Below are 24,692 nucleotides of genomic sequence, written 5' to 3'. Positions count from 1 at the left end.
AAACCTTTCACGTAATGTTCTTTCGTTCCCCCCTGTAAGGAACTTTCTAAGAAGCTGAAAACACTCAAACTACACGTTTTTGGTAAAGTTATGATATTTTCCCATAAGTGTGTTTTGCAGGCATTTTAGCGTTTTGGCACAGAAGTAGCTCAAAAACACCGAAAGTAGAAGTTTTTACTAATGTTTTTTTTTTTTTTTTCCATATGGTGTTTTTTTCATGCTTTTTAGCATTTTAATACCTAGCGCGCTCATAAATACTAAAGACACGTTTCTAGAAATCTTCTTTCTTTTCCCCATATACAGTGTCTTGCATTCAGTTTGGCTTTTTGGTAGTACAAAGTGAAATACACTTAAAAGTTCTACAGTTTCTCAATAATGAGTGCTATTTTTGCATGCGTTTTAGCATTAGTCTACCTAACAAACTCTAAAAAACTCAAGACATCTTTTCTTTATAATGTTATTCTGTTGTTTTGTATGCGTTTTAGCGTTTTACTACGCAAGTAGCTCAAATACACTCACACGACACTAACAATGTGAAATACACGTAAAATACACGTTTTGTTAATGTTTTTTTCTGTTTCTCTATATACAGTGGTATTAATGCATTTTATTGTTTTGGTAACTAATAAGTTAAAGAACACTCATAATAGATATTTCTCGTATTCCTTTTTTTTTTTATTTTTTGTTTGTTTCCACATGTGAAGTAGTTTGAAGCATTTTGGCATTTTTGTAACTCTCAAAAACATTCAAAATACTTGCATTTGATATTTAGCTTGTTATCCATACAGAGATACATGTGTTTTGGCATTTTCTTACGTAAGTAGCTCAAAACACTGGAAAGAGACCCTTTTGTTAAGGTTCTTTTGTTTTCCCCCTACAGGGGGCTTTCCATCCTTTTTAGCGTTTCGTTTCCTAGCACGCTCTCAAACACTCGAAAGACACGTTTCTGGAAATCTACTTTTCTTTCTGCATATAGAATGTTTTCTATGCTTTTTGGCGTTTTAGTACCTAACAATGTGAAATACATTAGAAATGTACCTATTTTGTAGTGTTTTTGTTTCTCAGTATAGAATGATATTCATTTTAGCGTTTTGGTACCTGATCTCAAATACTCGTAATATCTTCTTTCCCTATATAGAATACTTTCCACGCATTTTTGGCATTTTTCTACTTAACAATCTGAAAAACACTCCAAATACACGTTTTTAATATAAATATACTCTTTTCCCGTGAAGGGTGTTTTACATATGTTTTGGTGTTTTGGTAAGTAGCTCAAAGCACTAAAAAGATACGTTTTTGTTAAAGTTGTTTTGGTTTTACTTATAGGGCGTTTTTCCAAGCTTTTTAGTATTTTGGTTTCTAGCGCGGTCATAGACACTCAAAAGTAATGTTTCTGGGAATCTCTTTTTCTTTCACAATATAAGTTGTTGTTGTTTTTTTTTTAATGCTTTTCGGCGTAACGATACCTAACAAAGTGAAAAACATTCAAAATACTTGTTTTGGGTTTTGTTTTTTCTTCTTTTTCTCTATAAAAGGAGTTTTGCATGCGTTTTAGCGTTTTGGTACATAAGTGGTTGAAAAACATTCAAAAGACTAATTTTTTTTAATGTTTTATTCTTCTATACAGTATGATATCTATGTTTTTTAACGTTTATGGTGCCTAAGACGCTGAAAAACTCTCAAAAGACATTTCTGTTAATGTCGTTTCGTTTCCCCCATATTGGTGGCTTTGCATGCATTTTGGTGTTTGGTACCTAACAATGTGAAAAAAAAAATATATATATATATACGTCTTTGGTAAAGAAGTTTTGTTTCGCCATACAGAGAGCCATTTATGCCTTTTAACGCTTTAGTACCTAAGAAGCTTAATATCTCTCATAATACACGTTTCTTTTAGTGTTTTCTTTCCCCATATAGAGTACTTTCCATGCATTTTTGTACGTAACAAACTCAAAAACTCTGAAAATTCACGTTTTTGGTAAAGTTATACTGTTTCTCCATAAAGGAGTTTTTGCTACGTAAGTAGCTTAAAAACACCGAAAAGAGAAGTAATTGGTAATGATGTATTGTTTTCCATATAGGGTACATTATATGTTTTCTAGCGTTTTGGTGCCTAACATGTCCATAATCACTCAACAAACACGTTTCTTGCAATGTTGTTTCCTTTCCCCATATAAGGTGATTTACATACATTTTAATTTTTTCGTACCTAACTGTGAAATACACAAAAAAAATGCATGTTTTTTTGGTAGGTTTGTTCATGCGTTTTAATGTTTTGGTACTTGATAAGCTTAAAATTATTCTTAAAACACGTTTCTCGTAATGACTTTTTTCTCCCCTTAAAGGTTCTTTTGCATGCATTTTGGCGTTTATGTACGTAACAACCACAAAAAAACACTGAAAATGCTTGTTTTTGGTAATATTATTTTTTGTGTTTCCATGTAGTGTGTTTCGCGTGCGTTTTAACATTTTGGTACATATGTAAATAAAAATAAAAAAATTTTGGGTTTTTTTCAATTTTTTTAGAATTTTGTTGTCTAATATGCACAAAAATGCTCAAGAGATACGTTTCTATTAATGTATTTTCTTTTTTTTTCAAATAGTGCATATTCCATGGATTTTGGCGTTTTACCAAAACACTGAAAATACATATTTTTTGGTAATATTGTTGTTCCTCCAAATGGAGTGCTATTCAACGATTTTTAGCTTTTTGGAACCTAAGAAACACTCCTAAAAAACTTTTTTTTTTTTACAATGTTCATTCGTTTTCCCATTTTTCTCGTTTCATTTTTTGCATTGTTATTCTGTTTCTCAATATCGAGTGTTTCATTCTCGCGTTTTGGTACCTAAGAAGATAAAAAAAACACTAAATATACACGTCTCTCGTAATGTTCTTTAGTTTCCCGATGCATTTTGCATGCATTTTGTAGTTTATGTACGTAACAGAGTGACAACACAAATATTGTTTTTGATAATGTTACTCTGTGTTCCAATAAAAAGGGGGATTTTGTATACGTTTTAGGGTTTTGTTAATTAAGAAGCCTAAAAACACTCAAAAGAACGTTTTTGGTAATGTTATTTTGTTTTCCCATATCGTGTGCTTTCGATACTTTTTAGCGTTTTGTTGTCAAACATGCACAAAAACACTAATAATATACGTTTCCTGTAATGTTGTTTCATTTCACCGGAAAATGCTTTGTATGCATTTTAGTGTTTTTTTTTTTTTATATAATGATGGAAAACATACACACATAATACACATTTTTTGTATTGTTATTCTGTTTCCCCGTATAGAGTGCTATTCATGCGTTTCAGCGATTTGTTTCCTAAGAAGCTCAAAAACACAAAAAATACACGTCTCTTGTAATGTTCTTTAGTTTTCCGATGTAATGTACTTTCAATACACATTTGCGGTTTTGTACGTAACAAGCTGAAAAAAAAGCACTGTAAATGCTCGATTTTGTAAAAGTTCTTATGGTTTCTCTATAGAAGGTGTTTTGCAAGTGTTTTAGCGTTTCTGTACGTAAGCAGCTAAAAAACTCTCAAAAGACACTTTTCTCTCATATTAAGTTTTTTCCATGCTTTTTTGTGTTATCATGCCTTCAAAGGACACTCAAATGACATGTTTATGCAAATTAAATTTCAATTCACAATTAAGGTGCTTTGCATGCATTTTGGCGTATTAGTATTTAAAAATGTGAAAAAAAAACATTTGATAATATTGTTCTCTTTCAGAGAGTGTTAGGTTCCGAGTACCTAACACGATCCAAAGCACTCATAATTCTTATTTCTAGTACTGTTTTTTCATCACCTTAAATAGGTTTTTTTTTTTCCCATGCATTTTGTCGTTTTTATACGTAACAAGCTATATATATATATATATATATATATATATATATATATATATATATATATATATATATATATATATATATATATATATATATATATATATATATATATATATATATATATATATATATATATATATATATATATATATATATATATATATATATATATATATATATATATATATATATATATATATATATATATATATATATATATATATATATATATATATATATATATATATCCTATATGGGAAAAGGAAAGAACATTACGAGAAACGTGTATAAGAAGTATTTTTGAGCTTCTTAGGTTCCAGAACGCGAGAATGCGTTGAATAACACTCTATGTTGAAAGTTAGAACAGCATTATAACAAATCGTGTATCTTGAATGTTTATATATATATATATATATATATATATATATATATATATATATATATATATATATATATATATATATATATATATATATATATATATATATATATATATATATATATATATATATATATATATATATATATATATATATATATATATATATATATATATATATATATATATATATATATATATATATATATATATATATATATATATATATATATATATATATATATATATATATATATATATATATATATATATATATATATATATATATATATATATATATATATATATATATATATATATATATATATATATATATATATATATATATATATATATATATATATATATATATATATATATATATATATATATATATATATATATATATATATATATATATATATAAACATTCAAGATACACGATTTGTTATAATGCTGTTCTAACTTTCAACATAGAGTGTTATTCAACGCATTCTCGCGTTCTGGAACCTAAGAAGCTCAAAAATACTTCTTATACACGTTTCTCGTAATGTTCTTTCCTTTTCCCATATAGGATACTTTGCATGCATTTTAACGTTTAAGTACGTAAAAGTTCAAACTCTCAAAATACTTGTTTTTGGTAATATTACTCTGTGTTTCAATTAAGAAGGTTTTGCATCATTTTTAGCGATTTAGTAGGAAAGTACCTCAAAAACACTGAAAAGCAACGTGTTTTATAAAATTTTGTTTTCCAGAATAACGTGTTTTCCATGTTTTTTTCGCTTTTTGTTATCTAACAGGCACAAAAAATAATTATAAGATACGTTTCCTTTAATATTGTTTCATTTAACCGTAGATTGTGCAATGAATGCATTTTGGCGTTTTTTTATCTAACGATGTGAAAATCACTAAAAACCGATATTCTTTAAATGTTCTGTTTCTCCACTTAATACTATTTATACGTTATAGCGTTTAGGTGCCTAAGAAGCTATGAAATACTCAAAATACACGTCTCTCATAATGTTCTTTTGGGGGTCTTGTACGTAACTCGCTGATAAACACTGAAAATACACGTTTTTATTAAAGTTTTGCATGCGTTTCTGTCCGTAAATGGCTAAAAACTCAAAAGACACGTTTTTGGTGATATTATTTTTTCCCCCATATAGGGTGTTTTTCAAGCCTTTTTAGAGCTTTCGAACTTACCACGAACCAGAAGACACTCAAAAGATATATTTCTGAAAAAGAAGTTTCAATTCTCCATAAATGGTGCATAGAGGGAGCATTTTGATATCTAAGAATGTGAAAAACTCTTAAAATTCACGTTTTCGATTATATATATATTTTTTTTTTTAATCATATAGAGTGTTTTTCATGCGTTTTAGCGTTTTGGTACACAAGGAACATTCATAATATCCATTTCAAGTAATGTTCTTTCATTACCCGGTATAGGGTATTTTTAATCAATTGCGTCGTTTTTATCCATAAAATGCTTAAAACATTAAAAATACTAGTTTTTGGAAATGTTATTCTTTCTCTATTAAGGGTGTTTTGCTTGCATTTTAGAATTTTGGTACGTAAGAAGCTGAAAACACTCAAAAGACACGTTTTTCGTAATGTTCTTTGGTATTCGTATATAGGGTAATGCTTTTTAGCATTTTGGTGTACAAAATCCTCATAAACACTCCAAAAATATGTATATGGAAATGTAATTTTTTTTCCCTATATACGGTGAACTGAATACATTTTGGATGTTTGGTACCTAACAATACAAAAAAAGACTCAAAATACACATTGTTCGTAATGTTGATCTGTTTCTCCATATATAATGTTCCTAAAGAGTTTTTGAGTTTTGGACATTAAGAAGCTGAAAACCATTCATAACACACTTTTCTCGTAATGTCTTTCCGTTGTTAAATCGAGGATATTTTGCATGAATTTAAGCGTTTTCGTACATAATGAATAACATTCATAATACGTTTTTGATGGTGTTATTATTTTTCTTCATATAGAGTGCTATTGAGCGTTTTTTTCAAATAAGGACTTCAATAACATTCATAATCTTGTTATGTTTCACCATATAGGGTACATTTCATGCATTTTGCCGTTTCTGTACCTAATAAGCTAAAAAAAAAAAAACACGCATAACACACATTTTTGGTAATATTATTCAGTTTCTCCATAACGAATGTTTTGCATGAATTTTAGCGATATGGTACGTAAGACACTCAAACACTCAGACGAAACATTTTTTGGTAAACCAAGCTGTTTTTTTTTTTTTTTTTTTTTATTGAAAATAGGGTGTTCTTCATGAATTTTAGCGTTTTGGTGCCTAAAACGCTCAAAAAAAAAAAAAAAACTAAAAAGACACGCTTCTGGTAATTTCACATTGTTTTCCTATATAGGGTGATTCGCTTGCATTTTACCGTTTTGGTACCTAACAATGTAAAAAAACACTCAAAATACAAGTTTTTGACAATGTTGTTCTGTTTGTCTATATAGAGTTCTATTCAAACGCGTTTTCGCGTTTTGTTACCTAATAAGCTCGAAAACACTCCAAATACGCGTTTCTCGTAAGGTCCTTTTGTCTACCTATATAGTATACTATACATGCATTTTGGCAAAGTAACAAGCTCAAAAATAATCATTTCATATTTAATTTTGGTAATGTTACTACTCTGTGTCACGATCAAGGGGATTTTCCATGTTTTTAGCTTTGTCATACGTACCTCAAAACACTGAAAAGGAACAGTTTTGGTAATGATGTTTTGTTTTTTCCATATCGAGTCCTTTCCATGATTTTTTAGCGTTTTGTTGTCGAACACTCATAAGATACGTTTCCTGTAATGTCGTTTTATTTCACCATAGAGGGCGCTTTACATGTATTTTGGCGTTTTGTTTTCTGTGAAAAACACTCAAAATACACATTTTTTGTAATGTTGTTCTGTTTCTCTAAATAGAGAGCTATTTATGTGTTTAAGCGTTTTGTTTCCTAAGAAGTTTGAAAGAAAAAATAATCAAAATACACGTCTCGCGTAATGTTCTTTTCTTTTCCGATGTGGTGTACTTTATATTTTGGTGTTTTTTTTTTTTTTTTTTACGTAACAAGCTGATAAACACTAAAAATACACGTTTTTGGTAAAGTTATTTTATTTTGTATTTTAAACAGTGTTTTGAATGCGTTTAAGCGTTTTGGTACGTAAGCAGCTAAAAAAGACAACGTGTCTAGGTAATATATATATACCTATAGAGTGTTTTTCATCATTTATGTGCTTTTGTGCCGATCCCGCTCCAAAAGACATTCGAGAGACATGTTTCTGAAAATGAAGTTTCAATTCATTTTTCGGTGATGTTATTCTTTTTCTCAATAAGAAAGTTTTGCATGCCTTTTAGCACTTTTTTGGACGTAAGAAGGTCCTAAACACTTCAGAGATATGTTTTTGGTAATGATGCTTTTTTTTTCTATGTAACAAACTCAAAAACTCTTAAAATACACGGTTTTTGGTAAAGGTATATTGTTTCTCAGTATTTATTTTTATTTTTTATTTATTTATTTTTTTTATTTATTTATTTATTTATTTTATTTTATATTATTTTATTTATTTTTTTTTTTGCATGGGTTTCAGCGTTTTATTACGTAAGTAAATAAAAAAAAAAAGACACGATTTTGGTAATATTGTTTCGTTTTCCTTTATAGGGTTTTTTTCCATGTTTTTTTTTTTTTTTTTTGTGCGAAACTAGATTCATGTGTTTTAGCGTTTTTGTACCTATGAAACTCAAAAACACTCATAATGCGCGATTTTCTTAATCACTTTTTGTTTCGCCATATAGGGTAAATTATATGTATTTTCACGATATGGCATCTAAGAATGTGAAATACACTCAAATTACACGTTTTTTTCTCTCTCTGTTTCTTGATATAGAGTACTATTCATGCGTTTTAAGCGTTTTCATAATTAAGAAGCTCAAAAACATTCATAATAAACGTTTCTCGTAGTGTCTTTTCGTATCCCTTATTAAGTAGTTTGCATCCATTTTGACATTTTTGTACGTTTCTCTTCCTAAAACGATAATAAATACTCAAAACACACCTTTATGTAAATGTTATTTCTTTTTTACATATAGGGTGATCGGCATGCATTTTTGCGTTTTGTTATCTATAAATGTGAAATACACTAAAATACACATTTCTGGTAGTTTTCTGTTTCTTTTTTTTCACATTGAGTGCTATTTATGTGTTCTCATGTGTTGGTACCGAGGAATCTCAAAAACACTCACAATACACGCTTCTTGGAAAGTCTTTTCGTTTTCCCCTTTTCATGCTTTTTTGACATTTTTCAACGTAAGAAGCTCAAAACTTTCAAAATGTTTTTTTTTTTTTTTTTGTAATATTATTCTGTTTCTCCATACAGAATTCCGGTACATAAGAAGCTGATAACACTCAAAAGACACATCTTTGATAATTTTTTTTTCTATTCCTATATAAAGTGCTTTCCGTGCTTCTTAAAGCTTTGGCGCCTAACCTGCACAAAAACACTCCAGATACTTTTTCTTGGAATGTTGTTTCGTTTCATCATGTAAGGGACTTCTTATGCATTTTCGAGTGTTGGTGTCTAAGAATGAGCTAAAGCCTCAAATTACACGTTTTTTTGGTAATCTATTTCTCATTATAGATTGTTATTAAAGTTTTTTTTTTCGAATTTTGGTAGTTAAAAAAGCTCAAAAACGCTCATAATACACTTTGCATGCATTTTGACTTCATTTTACGTAGCAAGCTCAACCACACTTCTAATAGTTTCTTTCGGTTATGTTATTTTGTTTTTCCACAAAGCGTTTTTGCATGTGTTTTTGGTTTTGGAAATTAGCTCAAAACACTTAAAAGAGACGTTTTTTATAATATTTTCTTCTCGCATATAAGGTGTTTTCAATGCTTTCTAGCGTTTTGGTACCTAACACGTTCATATACACTCAAAAGACACCTTACTGGAAATGTCGTTTCCTTTTTTCCATATAGGATACTTTGCATGCATTTTGGCGTGTGAAATACACACAAAATTTCACGTTTTTTTTTATTTATTTTTTTTTATTTTTTTATGATATCGAAATACATATATAATGCTATTCCTGCATTTTAGCGTTCCGGAACCTATGAAGTTCATAAACAACTATAATACACGTTTCTCTTTATTTCTTTTCTTTTTCCGCATATATAGTACTTAGCATGCATTTTGTCGCTTTTGTACGTAACAAGCTGAAAAACTCCAAATACTTGTCATTGGTAATGTTAATCTGTTTTTCCATAAAGAGTGTTTTGTATGTGCTTTAGCTTTCTGATAGCCTCAAAAACACTCAAAAGACAAATTTTTCCTTTTTTTCTTTGTATTCCCATATAAGGTGATTTCTATGATTTTTTTTACGTTTACGTGGCTCACACTATAAAAAAAAAAAAAAACTTACAAAACACGTTTCTGGGATTTTTCGTTCTTTCCCCATATAGGGCATGAATTTCGTCGTTTTGGTACTTACTGATGTGAAAATCACTCAAAATACATGTTTTCTGGTAATGTTGATCTTTTTCTCAATGTAGAGCTTCCCTTACTTCTTATGTTTTTATATTCTTAAAAAAAATAAATAAATAATAATAATAATAATAATAATAAGAGAGAGAGAGAGAGAGAGAGAGAGAGAGAGAGAGAGAGAGAGAGAGAGAGAGAGAGAGAGAGAGAGAGAGAGAGAGAGAGAGAGAGAGAGAGAGAGAGAGAGAGAGAGAGAGAGAGAGAGAAAGAGGCTTCAAATCCGCTTGTTTGGAGTGAAGAGGAAAGAAAAAAAGGGGAAGGAAGGTGGAGACGTGAGATTTCCTTCTTTGAGTGAGGGAAGAGGAGAGGAAGCAAAGTGAAAGAAGGAAGGGATCTCATGGATAATAAAGGAAGAATGGAGGAAGGGAGGGAGGAAGTACTAGAGATATGTGAATGAGGATATAGATTAAGAAAGGAAGGGAGGGAAGGAAGAGGGAGGAAGGAAGGAGGTAGGTAAGAAATGAAAGCCAGAGAGAGAGAGAGAGAGAGAGAGAGAGGGAGATACCGGGACAATTGGTTGTCCTGGTTCCTGTCAATTCCAACATGTTATCAGTATTGTTATGCGATGACTGTATCTAAAAATCACATATAATATCGTCCAAGATTTATTTATTTCTAACTCGCCTCAAATGCGCACTGTAGGCAAGCTGAAGTCATTGCCCTAAATAAATCATTGCTATTATGAGAGACACAGGGATACGCAGGGCACTCAGAGGTACAACCTCGTCTCGCCTCACTGATGAACCGATTTTCTCTCTCGCGTCAAGCAACACCACTTCTCATGTACTGACGACGATTTAATATTCATCGCAAAATTCAATCTCGATTTGGAAACTTACCATCCAAAATTCGTTCCGGCCCGTGGAGGACAGGGGGAGCGTACTGGAGGGGAGGGTGGCTGTCTGGTTCCACCCGGGGCCCAGGGCGGGGATCGGGCAGTAAGTCCCGCTCCTCCTTTACCTCCTTATTAAGATATGATCGTCCACTTCCAGCCCCTCACAGCCAACAAGAGGCCATCGTTAACACTACGCACCAACCACCAGATACTGCCACCACTGGGGCCCTGATGGGGAGATACGGGTTCCTCCTTCCGTGACAGTGTCTGGTGAATTGTGTGCAGTAGTTCATCAAAATTAGCGTTCAGGACCTAACTACAAAGGAGTAAATTGGCCTCCATCATGCCCCAGACACTGCCATGCGAGGGACCTCTTTTGGGGAGAAGAGTGCGCCTTCCATGGCAGTGACTGGTGAGTTTGTCAAAATTGTCTTTCTGATGACCTCTTGTTCAGTGTGAGGGGCTGGAGGGTTGCAGCGCCACTGTCCCCACACTTCGTGAAAACTCGCTTCGTTTAATGTGATTCCTGCGTCGTCATCGTGAAATTCGCTTCATTTAATGTGATTCCCGCGTCGTTATCGTGAAACTCGCTTCGTTATCGTGAAAATCGCATCGTTATCGTGAAACTCGCTTCGTTTAATGTGATTCCCGCGTCGTTATCGTGAAAATTGCTTCGTTATCGTGAAAACCGCATCGTTATTATGAAACTCGCTTCGTTTAAATTGATTCCTGCGTCTTATTGAAAATCGCATCATTATCGTGAAAACTGCATCGTTATCGTGAAATTCGCTTCGTTATCGTGAAAATCGCATCGTTATCGGCACCGGCATCGTTTATTTATTTATTTATTTATTTATTTTAATCTATTTACTCTTTTGTCTTTCTATTACTTTATTTTCTATATTTATTTATATTTATTTATTTCCTTTTCCTTTTATTCATTTATTTTGGTTAACGGGAAACCTCAACCTGCAGCTGATAGAGACATTTTGGGCAACATGGCACGCTGATAAATACTCAAAAGACACATTTCTGATAAAGTTGTTTGTTTCACGCATCTTGGCATTTTAGTGCCTGATAATGTGAAAAAAAAAACACCTTTTTGGTAATATTGTTGTTTCTGCATATAGAGTGCTTGTCATACATTTTAGTATTATGGTACGTAGAAATGTAAAAACTCATGTAAAACACTTTTCTCGTAATGTCCTTTCGTTTCCTTATACAGAGTACTTTGCGTGCAGTTTTGCATTGTTCTACATAACAAGCTAAAAACATTCAAAATACTCGTTTTTGGGATAGTTATACTGTTTTTCCACGAAGAATTTTTCTGGAAGTGTTTTAGCGTTTTGGTACTTATGTAGCTTAAAAATTAAAAGATAGGTTTTTGGTAATGTTGCTTTGTTTTCCTATATAGGGAGCTTTCCATGCTTTATTAATTTGTGCCTAGCCCGCTCAATAACACTTCAGAAACATGTTTCGGGAAATATCGTTTCCTTTCCTCATATACAAATGTTTTGCTTACATTTTAGCTATTGGGTACCTAACAGTGTGAAAATAAACTTTTTCGTAATATTTTCTCTTTCTCCATATAGAGTACTATTCATACATTTTTCCATTGTGGTACCTAAGAATCTTAAAAATTCTTATAGCAATCGTTTCTAGTAAAGACTTTTCATTTCTTCATATAAAGTACTTTCCATATATGTTAACGTTTATGTACGTAATAAACACTCACAATATTTGTTTTTGGTAATAAAAGTGTTTTCATGTTTTATATTTTTTTTTTTTGCGTTTTGGTATGTAAGTAGCTGAAAACACTCAAAAGACACGTTTTTTGTAATGTTATTTTGTATTCCCATATACGGGGCTTTCCATATTTTTTTGCGTTTTGGTGCCTAACACGCTCATAAACTCTTAAAAGATATATTTTTAGAAATCTCGTTTCCTTTACCCATGCCTAACACATACACATTTTTGGTAATATTATTCTGTTTCTCCATATAGAGTGCTATTCATGCGTTTTAGCATTATGATACCTAAGAAGCTCAAAAACTCTTATAATACACGCTTATCGTAATGTTCCTTCGTTTCCCCGTATAGATTACTCCCCTTGGATTTTGGCATTTTTTACAACAAAAATAAAAAAAAAAAAGCAAAATGCTTGTTTCTATATATAGGGAGTTTTGGATTTTTTAACTTTTTGGATATAGGTCAAAAGACATAATTTTTGATAATGTTTTCTTGTGTTCCTATAGACGGTGATTTTTTTGCTTTTAAGTGTTTTGTTAACTAATCCGGACATCAGTACTCAAAAGACACGTTTCTGGAAATGTTGTTTCCTTTCCCCATATTAAATGTTTTTTTTTTTTTTTTATGGATTTTTGCGTTTTATTACCTAATAATGTGAAATACCTTCAAAATACTCTTTTTAGTAATATTGTTTTGTTATTCCGTATAGAGTGCTATTCATGCTTTTTTTTTTTTTTTGGTACCTAAGAAGCTCAAAATACTCATAATACACGTTCCTCGTAGTGTTTTCTTTATTTCTTCATACAGGGTACTTTTCATTCATTTTGACGTTTTTCTACGTAATAAGCTAAAAATACTCAAAATATTTGATTTTAGTAATGGTATTCTGTTTCTTAAAAAAAAAAAAAAATGCGTTTTGCATACGTTTTACCCTTTTGGTACTTTATGTAGCTGAAAAACTCTCATAAGACACGTTTTTGGAAATACTGATTTGTTTTCCCGTATTGGGAGCTTTCTATGTATCTTAACGTTTTGGTGCCTAACAATCTCATAAACACATATTCCTGAAGATATATTCCTGACTTTTTCATTTTTCATTAGTGGGTACTTTATGTGCATTTTGGTGTTTTGGTATTTGAAAATGTGAAAAAAAAAAACATTCAAAACAAATTTCTGTTTCTCCATACAGATTGCAATTCACACGTTTCAGCGTTTTTTACATAAGGTCAAAAACGCTCTTCATACACATTTCTCATAATGTTTTTTTCTTTCTCTAAATGACGTACTTTCCATGCAATTTGGCTTAAAAACACCTAAAATACGCGATTTTCATAGTCAATGTTTTCAATACATGGCGTTTTCCATACGTATTATCGTTTTGGTACATAAGAAGCAGGGTTATTACCCTGCCTTCTTACGTAATAAGTTAAAAACACGATTTTCGTAGAGTCATTGTGTTTTTTCAATAAATGTCGTTTTAGATACGCATTATCGTGTAGGAACATAAGTTCTTCTTACGTAACAAGTTAAAAACACTAAAATGTTTGTTTTTGGAAATATTATTACTTTTTTCACCATAAAGGGATTTTTCTATGCGTTTTAGCGTTTTGGTGCGAAAAAAAGTTTAAATGCAATCAAGGGATTCTTTATTTTTCATAATGTTGCTTTCTATATCCTTACAGGGTGATCTTCATGGTTTTCACCGTTTTGGTGTCCTAAACAATTTAAAAAAATAAAATAAAAGACTTATTACTTGTAATTTCGTTTCCTTTCTACATATAAAAGGCTTTAGATGCATTTTGGTGTATTGCTCCCTAACAATTTGAAAATCACTCAGAATACACGTTTTTGTTAATGTTGTTTTATTTTTCCACATAGGGTGCTATTCATGCGTTTTAGCGTTTTGGTACTTAGAAAGCTCAAAAAACTCACAATACACTTTCCTCGTAATGTCTTTTCGTTTCCCCTTATATGATACTTTGCAAACTTTTTGTCTTTTTCTACGTAAAAAAAAAAAAAAAAACTCAAAAACACTGAAAACACTTGTTTCTGGTAAAGTTATTCTATTTCTCCGTAAAAGGTGTTTTCCATGCATTTTAGTGTTTTGATACGTAAGAAGCTCAAAAACGCTAAAAAGAGACGTTTTTGTTAATGTTGTTTGGTTTTCCCATATAGGGTGCTTTCCATACTTTTCTAGCGTTTTTGTGACTAGCATATTCATAAGCATAAGGCACGTTTCTGGAAGTCCTGTTTTGATACGTAAGTAGCTCAAAAAAGCTAAAAAGAGACGTTTTTGGTAATGTTTCGTTTTCCTTATAAAGTGCATTCCGTGATGTTTAGCATTTTGATGGGTAACACTCTCAGAAAAAAACAAAAGAAAAAGACGTGTCGTTTCCTTTCCACAAATAGGTTGCTTTCCATTCATTTTAGCGTTTTGGTGTTTCCATACGTATTATCGTTTTGGTACATAAGAAGCAGGGTTATTACCCTGCCTTCTTACGTAATAAGTTAAAAACACGATTTTCGTAGAGTCATTGTGTTTTTTCAATAAATGTCGTTTTAGATACGCATTATCGTGTAGGAACATAAGTTCTTCTTACGTAACAAGTTAAAAACACTAAAATGTTTGTTTTTGGAAATATTATTACTTTTTTCACCATAAAGGGATTTTTCTATGCGTTTTAGCGTTTTGGTGCGAAAAAAAGTTTAAATACAATCAAGGGATTCTTTATTTTTCATAATGTTGCTTTCTATATCCTTACAGGGTGATCTTCATGGTTTTCACCGTTTTGGTGTCCTAAACAATTTTAAAAAATAAAATAAAAGACTTATTTCTTGTAATTTCGTTTCCTTTCTACATATAAAAGGCTTTAGATGCATTTTGGTGTATTGCTCCCTAACAATTTGAAAATCACTCAGAATACATGTTTTTGTTAATATTGTTTTATTTTTCCACATAGGGTGCTATTCATGCGTTTTAGCGTTTTGGTACTTAGAAAGCTCAAAAAACTCACAATACACTTTCCTCGTAATGTCTTTTCGTAATGTCTTTTCTTTTCCTTATATAGAATACTTTACATACATTTTGTTGTTTTTCTACGTAAAAAGCTCAAAACACTCAAAACACACGTTTTTGGTGAGATTAAACTCTTTTACCATGAGCTTTGGTGATTTGGTAGGTAAGTAGCTGAAAAACACTGAAATAAGATGTTTTTGGTGATGTTTTGTTTTACCATAAACTGCCTTATATGCTGTTTTGTGTTTTGGTGCATAAACACTTTAAAGACGTGTTTTTGGGAATGTCAACTTTTTTTTTTTTTCTTAGATGGTAATTTTTCTTCATTTTGGCGTTTTGTACCTAAGAATGTGGAAAAAAAACCCTCAAAATACACGCTTTTCATAATATTGTTCTGTTTCTCTTTAAAGAATGCTATTAATGCGTTCAAGCTCATAATACACGTCTCTTGTAATGTCCTCTCTTTTTCCCACCTAGGGTACTTAGAATGGATTTTTTTTTTGGCGATTTTGTATTAAGAAAATCAATGAAATCTCAAAAAAACGTGTTTTTTGTTAGGGTTTTTGTTTTTCTCCATAAATGGTGTTTTGCATGCGTTTTAGCGTTATGGTACGTAAGAAGTTCAAAGGAGACTCAAAAGGCACTTATTTCGTAATGTTTTTTTTTATACCCTTATAGGGTTATTTCCATTCTCTTAAGCGTTTGGGTGTCTAACACGCTTAAAAACACTAATAAGACAACGTTTTTTATAATGTTTTGTTTTCCGATATACAGGGCTTTCCATGCTTTTTTTAGCGCTTTGGAGCATATCATACTCAGAAAAAAGACATAAATCTGTAAATATTATTTATTTTCCATGGATTTTGGCATTTTCATACCTAACAATGTGAAATACACTCAAAATACATATTTTTTATAATGTTGTTCTGGTTTTCCATTACATGCGTTTTAGTATTTTGGTACGTAAATAGATTTAATACAGTGAAAAGAGAAGTTTTTGGTAATGTTTAATTTTCCCACAGAGATGCTTTTTTTTATGCTTTCGATCGTTTTGGTGCCTAGCACACTTAGAAACACCAAGAAAGAAACGTTTCTTGAAATCTCGTTTACTTTCTCGATATAGGGTGCTTTTCATGGATTTTCACGTTATGGTTATAAAAACAATGTTATAAAATGCTCTTCATGCGTTTTAGCTTTTTGGTACCTAAGACCTAAAAAGCTATAAAACACTTATTATATATGTTTTTCGCAAAGTTATTTCATTTCCATGTATTTTTCCGTTTTTGTATGTAACAAGCTCAAAAAACACTCAAACGTTTTCGGTAAAGTTAATGTGATTCTGCATGAACTGTTTATTTTCGTCCGTTTTAGTGTTTCTCAAAACTCTCAAAACTCCTCAAAACTCTCAAAATACACGTTTTTGATAATGTTTTGTTTTCCCATATAGGTTGCTTCACCTGCTCTTTAGCGTTATGGTACCTAACACGATCATGCACACTCAAAAGACACGTTTCTGGAAATGTCGTTTCTTTTTCGTGTATAGGGTGCTTTGCCTGCATTTTGCCGTTTTGATACGTAACACTGTGAAATACTCTGAAAATCCACGCTTTTGGTAATCTTATTCTGTTTTCATATATAGAGTGTTATTTATGCACTTTAGCGTTTTGTGCTATATAGAGTTCATTCTATATAGCAGTTTTGTATTCCGATATAGGACCGTTTTTATGCTTTTTTTTTTACGTTTTGCTGCCTAACACGCTAAAAACACACAAACGACATGTCTCTTGTCATATTTCGTTTCACCAAATAGAGTTTTTTGCATGCATTTTGGAACCTAACAAAGTGAAAAGCACTTAAAGTAAACGTTTTTAGTAATGTTCTGTTTCTTCACATAGAGTGCTATTCACGCGTTTTAGAGTTGTTACCTAAGAATATGAAAACCACTCATAATACACATTTCTCGTAATGTCCTTTCCTTTCCCCACATAGGGTACTTTGCATTTATTTTGGCCTTTTCCTACCTAACAATGGAAAAAGATCTCAAAACAGACGTTTTTGGTAATGCTGTTCTTTTTCTTCATAAAAAAAAAAGTGGTATTCACGCTTTTAAGTGTTTTGGTACTTAAGAAACTAAGGAACACTGATAATACACGTTTCTTGCAATATCGTTTCATTTTTTAAATGAATTTAAATATCTTTTTTTACTTTCAACTAATTTTCTTTTTACCTAACATGCTAAAAATGTTATTTTGTTTCTCAATAAAAAAAAAAAATCGCATGTTTTTTTTTTTTTTAAGCGTTTTCATGCATAAGAACCTTAAAAAAAAAATATAACACGAAACACTCAAAAGACATATTTTTCGTATTGCTGTTTTATATCCCAATACGGGTACATTCTATGAATTTTGGCGGTTTGGTGCCCAAAACACTAAAAACACTGAAAAGACACCTTTTTGGTTATGTCCTTTCGTTTCCTCATATGATATGCGTTGTATACATTTTGGCGGTTTGGTACCTATCGTTATAAAAAATACTCAAAATATGTTTTTGGTAATGTTGATCAGTTTCTACATATGGAGTGCCATTCACGCATTTTAGCATTTTGTTACCTGAGAATGTCAAAAACTCCAATAATCCAATTTTCCGGTAATATTGTTTTTTTTTTTAACCAATTAAGGTACTTTTCATACATTTTCCTGTTTCTCTACCCAAGCTTAAAAACACTCGAAATGCATACTATTGGTAATGTTAATCTGCTTCTGCAGAAAGAACATTTTAGTGTTTTGTTATGAAAGAAACTGAAAAACACTCAAAACACACGCTTTTCGTTATGTAGTTTTGTAGTCCAATATTGCTTTCCGTGCATTTTAGCATTTTGGTACCTAACAGGATCAAAAAGTGTAAGAAGATATGTTTCAAGAAATATCGTTTTGTTACCCCATATAGAGTGCTTTTCATGCATTTCATTGCTTTGATACGTAACAATATGAAATTATTATTTTTTTTGTTCCTCTTTATAAAGTGGGATTGACGCATTTTAGAGTTTTGGTACTTAAGAAGTTAAAAAAAAACACTCACAATACACATTTCTCGTCATCTTTCATTTCCCCATATAGTGTTTTACATTCATTTTGGGGTTTTGGTACATAGTAATTAAAAAAAAAAAACACTTGAAACAGACATTTTTTGCAAGATTGTTCTGTTTCTTCATAAAAGGTGCTTTTTTTCACGTGTTTTAGCGTTTTGTTACCTAAGATATAAAAAAAAAAAACACGTGTAATGCATGTTCCTTGTTATATTTCGTTTTCCATATAGGATACTTTTCATGCATTTTATCGTTTTTTGTACGTAATAAGCTCAAAAAACACTTAAAGGACGCGTTTATGCTAATGTTTTGTATTTCAGTATAGAGTGTTTTCCATCATTTTAGCGTTCTGATGCCTAAAACGCAGTAAAACAATGAAAAAGCACGTTTCAAGTAATGTTGATTCCATTGTCTATAAAAAGCGGTTTGCATTAATTATGATGGCGTTTTGGTAACTAATAATGTAAAAAATACCAAAAACACAAGTTTTTGTATTGTTGTTTAGTTTCTACATATTCTACTACATGTTTCTACTATTCACATGTTTTTGCGTTTAGTTACCTCAGGTCAAACACACCCATAATACAATTTTTTAAATAATTTTTAATAATGCATTTTTTTTTTTTTTTGCTTTTCATTGTACGTAAGATTTTGTACACAAAATACTCTTTTTTTGGTATCTTATTCTGACACTTTATAAAAGGATGTTTTGCATGCGATTTAGCTTTTTGGTACGTAAAAAAAAAAAAAAAAAAACACTCAAAAAACTCGTTTTTCGTAATGTTATCTTTTGATCCAATGTAGTGTGATTTCTATGCTTTTTAGCGTTTTAGTGTCTAACATGCTCATAAACAGTCAAATGACACTTTTCTTGAATTCCTGTTTAATTTCATCATATAGGGTACTTTTAATGCATTTTGGCATTTACACTCAAAATACACGTTTTTGGTAATGTTGCTCTGTTTGTTCATATAACTATTAATGCATTTTAGCGTTTTGGTGCCTAATAAGCTCAAAATCATTCATAATACACGTCTTTGATAATGTCCCCATATAGGGTACTTTGCTTGCAAAATGAAAATGCTAGTTTTGGTAATGTTATTTAGCTTTTTTTTTTTTTTCTTAAAGGGTGTTTTGCTTGCGTTTTATCGTTTGGTACGTAAAAAGTAAAAAAAAAACTCAAAAGACACGTTTTTGGTAATGTTGTTCTGTATTCCCATATAAGGTGAATTCCATACTTTAGAGCGACAGGGTGACTAACACGAACAAAAACACTCAAAAACGCTTTTCTGTTAATGTTTCCTTTCCCCGTATAGGGTGCTTTCAAAGCATTTTGGAATATATATATATATATATATATATATATATATATATATATATATATATATATATATATATATATATATATATATATATATATATATATATATATATATATATATATATATATATATATATATATATATATATATATATATATATATATATATATATATATATATATATTTTGGCGTTTTGGTACCTAAAATATTAAAAACACTCAAAATACACGTTTGTGGTAATTTCCTTCTTCCTCCATATAGAGTGCTATTCATGCCTTTAAACATTTTAATACGTAAGAAGCTCAAAAACACACACACACAAAAAGTGTATATATATATATATATATATATATATATATATATATATATATATATATATATATATATATATATATATATATATATATATATATATATATATATATATATATATATATATATATATATATATATATATATATATATATATATATATATATATATATATATATATATATATATATATATATATATATATATATATATATATATATATATATATATATATATATATATATATATATATATATATATATATATATAACGTTCACTTCCACATATAGGGTGCTTTGCATATATTTTGGCGCTTTTGTACCTAACAATGAGAAATACACTCAAAATTCACTTTTTTGGTAATGTTGTCCGGTTTCTCCATATAGACTGCTATTCATCCCTTTTAGCGTTTTGGTACCGAAGAAATTCAAAACATTAATAATACACGTTTTTCGTTAAAAGTCTTTTGGATTCCACATATAGGGTAATTTGCCCGTATTTTGACGTTTTTCTATGTAACCAGATCAAAATCACTTAAAACTTTTTTTTTTGTTTGTAATGTTATTCTCTTTCTCCATAAAGGGTGTTTTACATGCGTTTTAGTGTATTTTTTGCGTAATAAGCTCAAAACACTCAAAAGACTCGTTTTTCGTGATGTCTTTTATTCACATATAGGTTAATTCTCATGATTTTTTTTGTGTTTTGGTGCCTACTACGTTCAAAAACACTAAAAGACACCTATCTTGTAATGTCATTTCATTTCCCCATATATGGGGCTTTGCAAGCTTCTCGGTGTTTTGATACCTATTAATATTAAAAAAAAAAACTCAAAATACACGTTTTGGATAATATTCATATGTTTCTCTATGTAGAGTACTATTCATGAGTTTTATGATTTTGCTTCTTAACGAGGTGAAAAACTCTCATAATATACGTTTCTTGTAATATCTTTTAGTTTTCCATATAAAGGACTTTGCGTGGATTTTGGCGTTTTTATACCTAACAAACAAAAAAAAAAAACATTCAAAATACTCTTTTTTGGGATTGTTATTATGTTTTTTTTTCCATGCAGTGTGTTTTGCATGCCTTTAAGCGTTTTTGTACGCAAAAGTTTAAAAACACTCAAAAGACTCGTTTTTCATAATGTGGTTTTGTATCATTTTATTTGGTGAATTACATGTTTTTTTTTTTTTTTTAGAGTTTTGGTGCCTAACGCGCTAAAAAAGAGTAAATATTGATAGGAAACTTTTTCTGGTGATGTAATTTCTTTTCCTTGCATAAATTTTGGCGTTTTGGTACCTAAAATACTCGTATTAAAAACACTCAAAATACACGTTTGTGGTAATTTCCTTCTTCCTCCATATAGAGTGCTATTCATGCCTTTAAACATTTTAATACGTAAGAAGCTCAAAAACACACACACACAAAAAAGTTATCTTTTAATGTCTTTTCGTTTCACCATATAGTGTGCTTTTCATGCATTTTAACTTTTCACTACGTAACAAGCTCAAAAACAATGAATTTACTTAGTTTTATTTTTTAATGTTATTTTGTTTCTGTATAAAGGATATTTTGCATGAACAGAAATGTTTTTTGAAATGTTTTTTTTCATTTAGAGTTTTTTTTCCGATAATTGTTATCATAAACACTCAAAAACACTTTTTTTTTTGTGTATCTCTTTTCCTTACCTAATATTGGATGCTTTGGTTGCATTTTTTTCGTTTTGTTACCTAGCAAAGTGAAATATATTTAAAATGCACATTTTTGGTAATGTTATGCAGTTTCTCTATATAGAGTGCTATTTAAGCGTCTTATCGTTTTGGTAACTGAGAAGCTCAAAAACACTATTATCATATGTTTCTCATAATCTTGAAGCTCAAAAACACTATTATTATATGTTTTTCATAATCTTGAAGCTCAAAAACACTATTATCATATGTTTCTCATTAAGTATTTTCGGGTTCCCATATATAGTATTTTTTTGGTGCATTCTTTTTATATATACTTAAATTTAAGTACACTCAAAATTTTTTTTTTCTTTTTTGTAATGCTATTGTGTTTCTCCATGAAGGGTGTTTTACATACGTTTTAGTGTTTTGGTAGGTAAGTTGCTTAAAAAAAAAACACCCAAAAGACACTATTTTTTCTTTTCCCATATAGGTGTTTTGCATTTTTTTTTTTTAGCGTTTTGGTGCCAAACACGCTCATAAACACTCAAAAGACATGTTAGTAGAAATGTTTATTTTCACAATGTAGGGTGCTTTAAATGTATTTTGGCATTATTGCAACAATGTGAAATATATTGAAAACACACGTTTTTTGGTAATGTTTTTCTGTCTCTCCATTTAGAGTGCTATTCATGCGTTTTAATGTTTTTGTAACTAAGAAAACATCCATAATACATGTTTTACGTAATATCTTTCCGTTTTCTAATATAGGGTACTTTCCATGCATTTTAGTGTTTTTTTTCTCTTTTTAGTAAATTTTAGTAATTTTCTCTTGTAATGTCTTTTCGTTTCACCATATAGTGTGCTTTTCATGCATTTTAACTTTTCACTACGTAACAAGCTCAAAACAATGAATTTACTTGGTTTTCTTAATATTATTTTGTTTCTGCATAAAGGATATTTTGCATGATATCTTGCGTTTTGGTACGGAGGTAGCTCCAAGACAATGAACAGAAATGTTTTTATATTTTTTTTTTTCTCATTTAGAGTTTTTTTCCAATAATAGTTATCATAAACACTCAAAAACCCTTTTGTGTATATCTCCTTTCTTTACCTAATATTGGATGCTTTGCTTGCATTTTTTTCGTTTTGTTACCTAGCAAAGTGAAAAACATTTAAAATGCACATTTTTGGTAATGTTATGCAGTTTCTCTATATAGAGTGCTATTTATGCGTCTTATCGTTTTGGTAACTGAGAAGCTCAAAAACACTATTATCATATGTTTCTCATAAAGTCTTTTCGTTTTCCCATATATAGTATTTTTTGTGCATTCTTATATATATATATATATATATATATATATATATATATATATATATATATATATATATATATATATATATATATATATATATATATATATATATATACTTAAGTAAACTCATAATGCTTATTTTTTTGTAATGCAATTGTGTTTCTCCATGAAAGATGTTTTACATGCGTTTTAGTGTTTTGGTAGGTAAGTTAAAAACACTTAAAAGACCCTTTTTTCTTTTCCCATATAGGGTGTTTTGCATGCTTTTTAGCGCTTTGGTGCCTAACACGCTCATAAACACTTAAAAGACAGGTTACTAGAAATATTTATTTTCACAGTGTAGGGTGCTTTAAATGTATTTTGGCGTTATTGCAACTAACAATGTGAAACATATTCAAAACACACGTTCTTGCTAATGTTTTTTTTTTGTCTCTCCATTTAGAGTGCTATTCATGCGTTTTAATATTTTTGTAACTAAGAAAATTAAGAACACCCATAATACATGCTTCACGCAATATATTTCCGTTTTCTAATATAGGGTACTTTCCATGCATTTAAGTGTTTTTTTTTTTCTTACTTAACATGCTGAGAAACTCTCAAAATACTTATTGTTAGTTTTTCTCTTTTCAGTATAGAGTGTTTTGCTTGCGTTTTAACGTTTTGTTACGTAATTAACTCAAAATACTGCAAAGAGACGTTTTTGATAATGTTTGATAATGAGTGCTTTTCATGCTCTTTTATTATTTTGGTGCCAAGCACGTTCTTAAACACTCAAAATACTCCTTTTCTGAAAATCAATTTTCCTTTCCTATTATAGAGTGCTTTTCATGCATTTTGGCGTTTTGGTACCTAACAAAGTGAAACACATTCAAAATTCACGTTCTTGGTAATGTTCTGTTTGGTACCTAAGCTAAAAATTCTCACATAATACACGTTCCTCGTAATGTTCTTTTCTTTCCCCATATGAGATATTTTCCATACATTTTTTGCTTTTTTGTACGTAACAAACTGAAATACACTCAAACTTTTTTTCTTTTTTATAAGGTTATCTTATTTTTCCATAAAGGGTACTTTTGCAAGCGTTTTAAATTGTTTTGGTACTATTGCTGTTCAAAAACATTCAAAGAAACGTTTTCCTTAATGTTTTTTATATTCCCATATAGGTCGATTTCCATGTTTTTTAACGTTTTGGTGCTTAGCATGCTCTTAAACACTGAAAATACATGTTTCTGGAAATTTCCTTTCCTTTCTACATATAGTGTGCTTTGGAAGCATTTTTCCGTTTGGTACGTCAGAATGTGAAATACTCTCAAAATACACGTTTTTGTAATGTTGCTCGGTTTTTCGACATAAAGTGCTAATCATTTTTCGTTTTCATACCTAAAAAGTTTAAAAATACATATAATTCACGTTTCTCGTCATGTCATTTCATTGCATGCATATTGGTATTTTTTCTACGTAAAAAATTCAAAACACTCAAAATTCTTGTTTTTGGCACTGTTCTTTTTTTTTTTTTTTTTTTTTTGCATAAAGTGTGTTTTGCATGCGTTTTATCGTTTTGGTACGTAAGAAGTTGTCTTTTTTGTA

The sequence above is a fragment of the Scylla paramamosain genome, chromosome 38, assembly GCF_035594125.1.
Source record: "Scylla paramamosain isolate STU-SP2022 chromosome 38, ASM3559412v1, whole genome shotgun sequence".
NCBI lineage: Eukaryota > Metazoa > Arthropoda > Malacostraca > Decapoda > Portunidae > Scylla > Scylla paramamosain.
Note: the sequence above shows the minus strand (reverse complement) of the source record.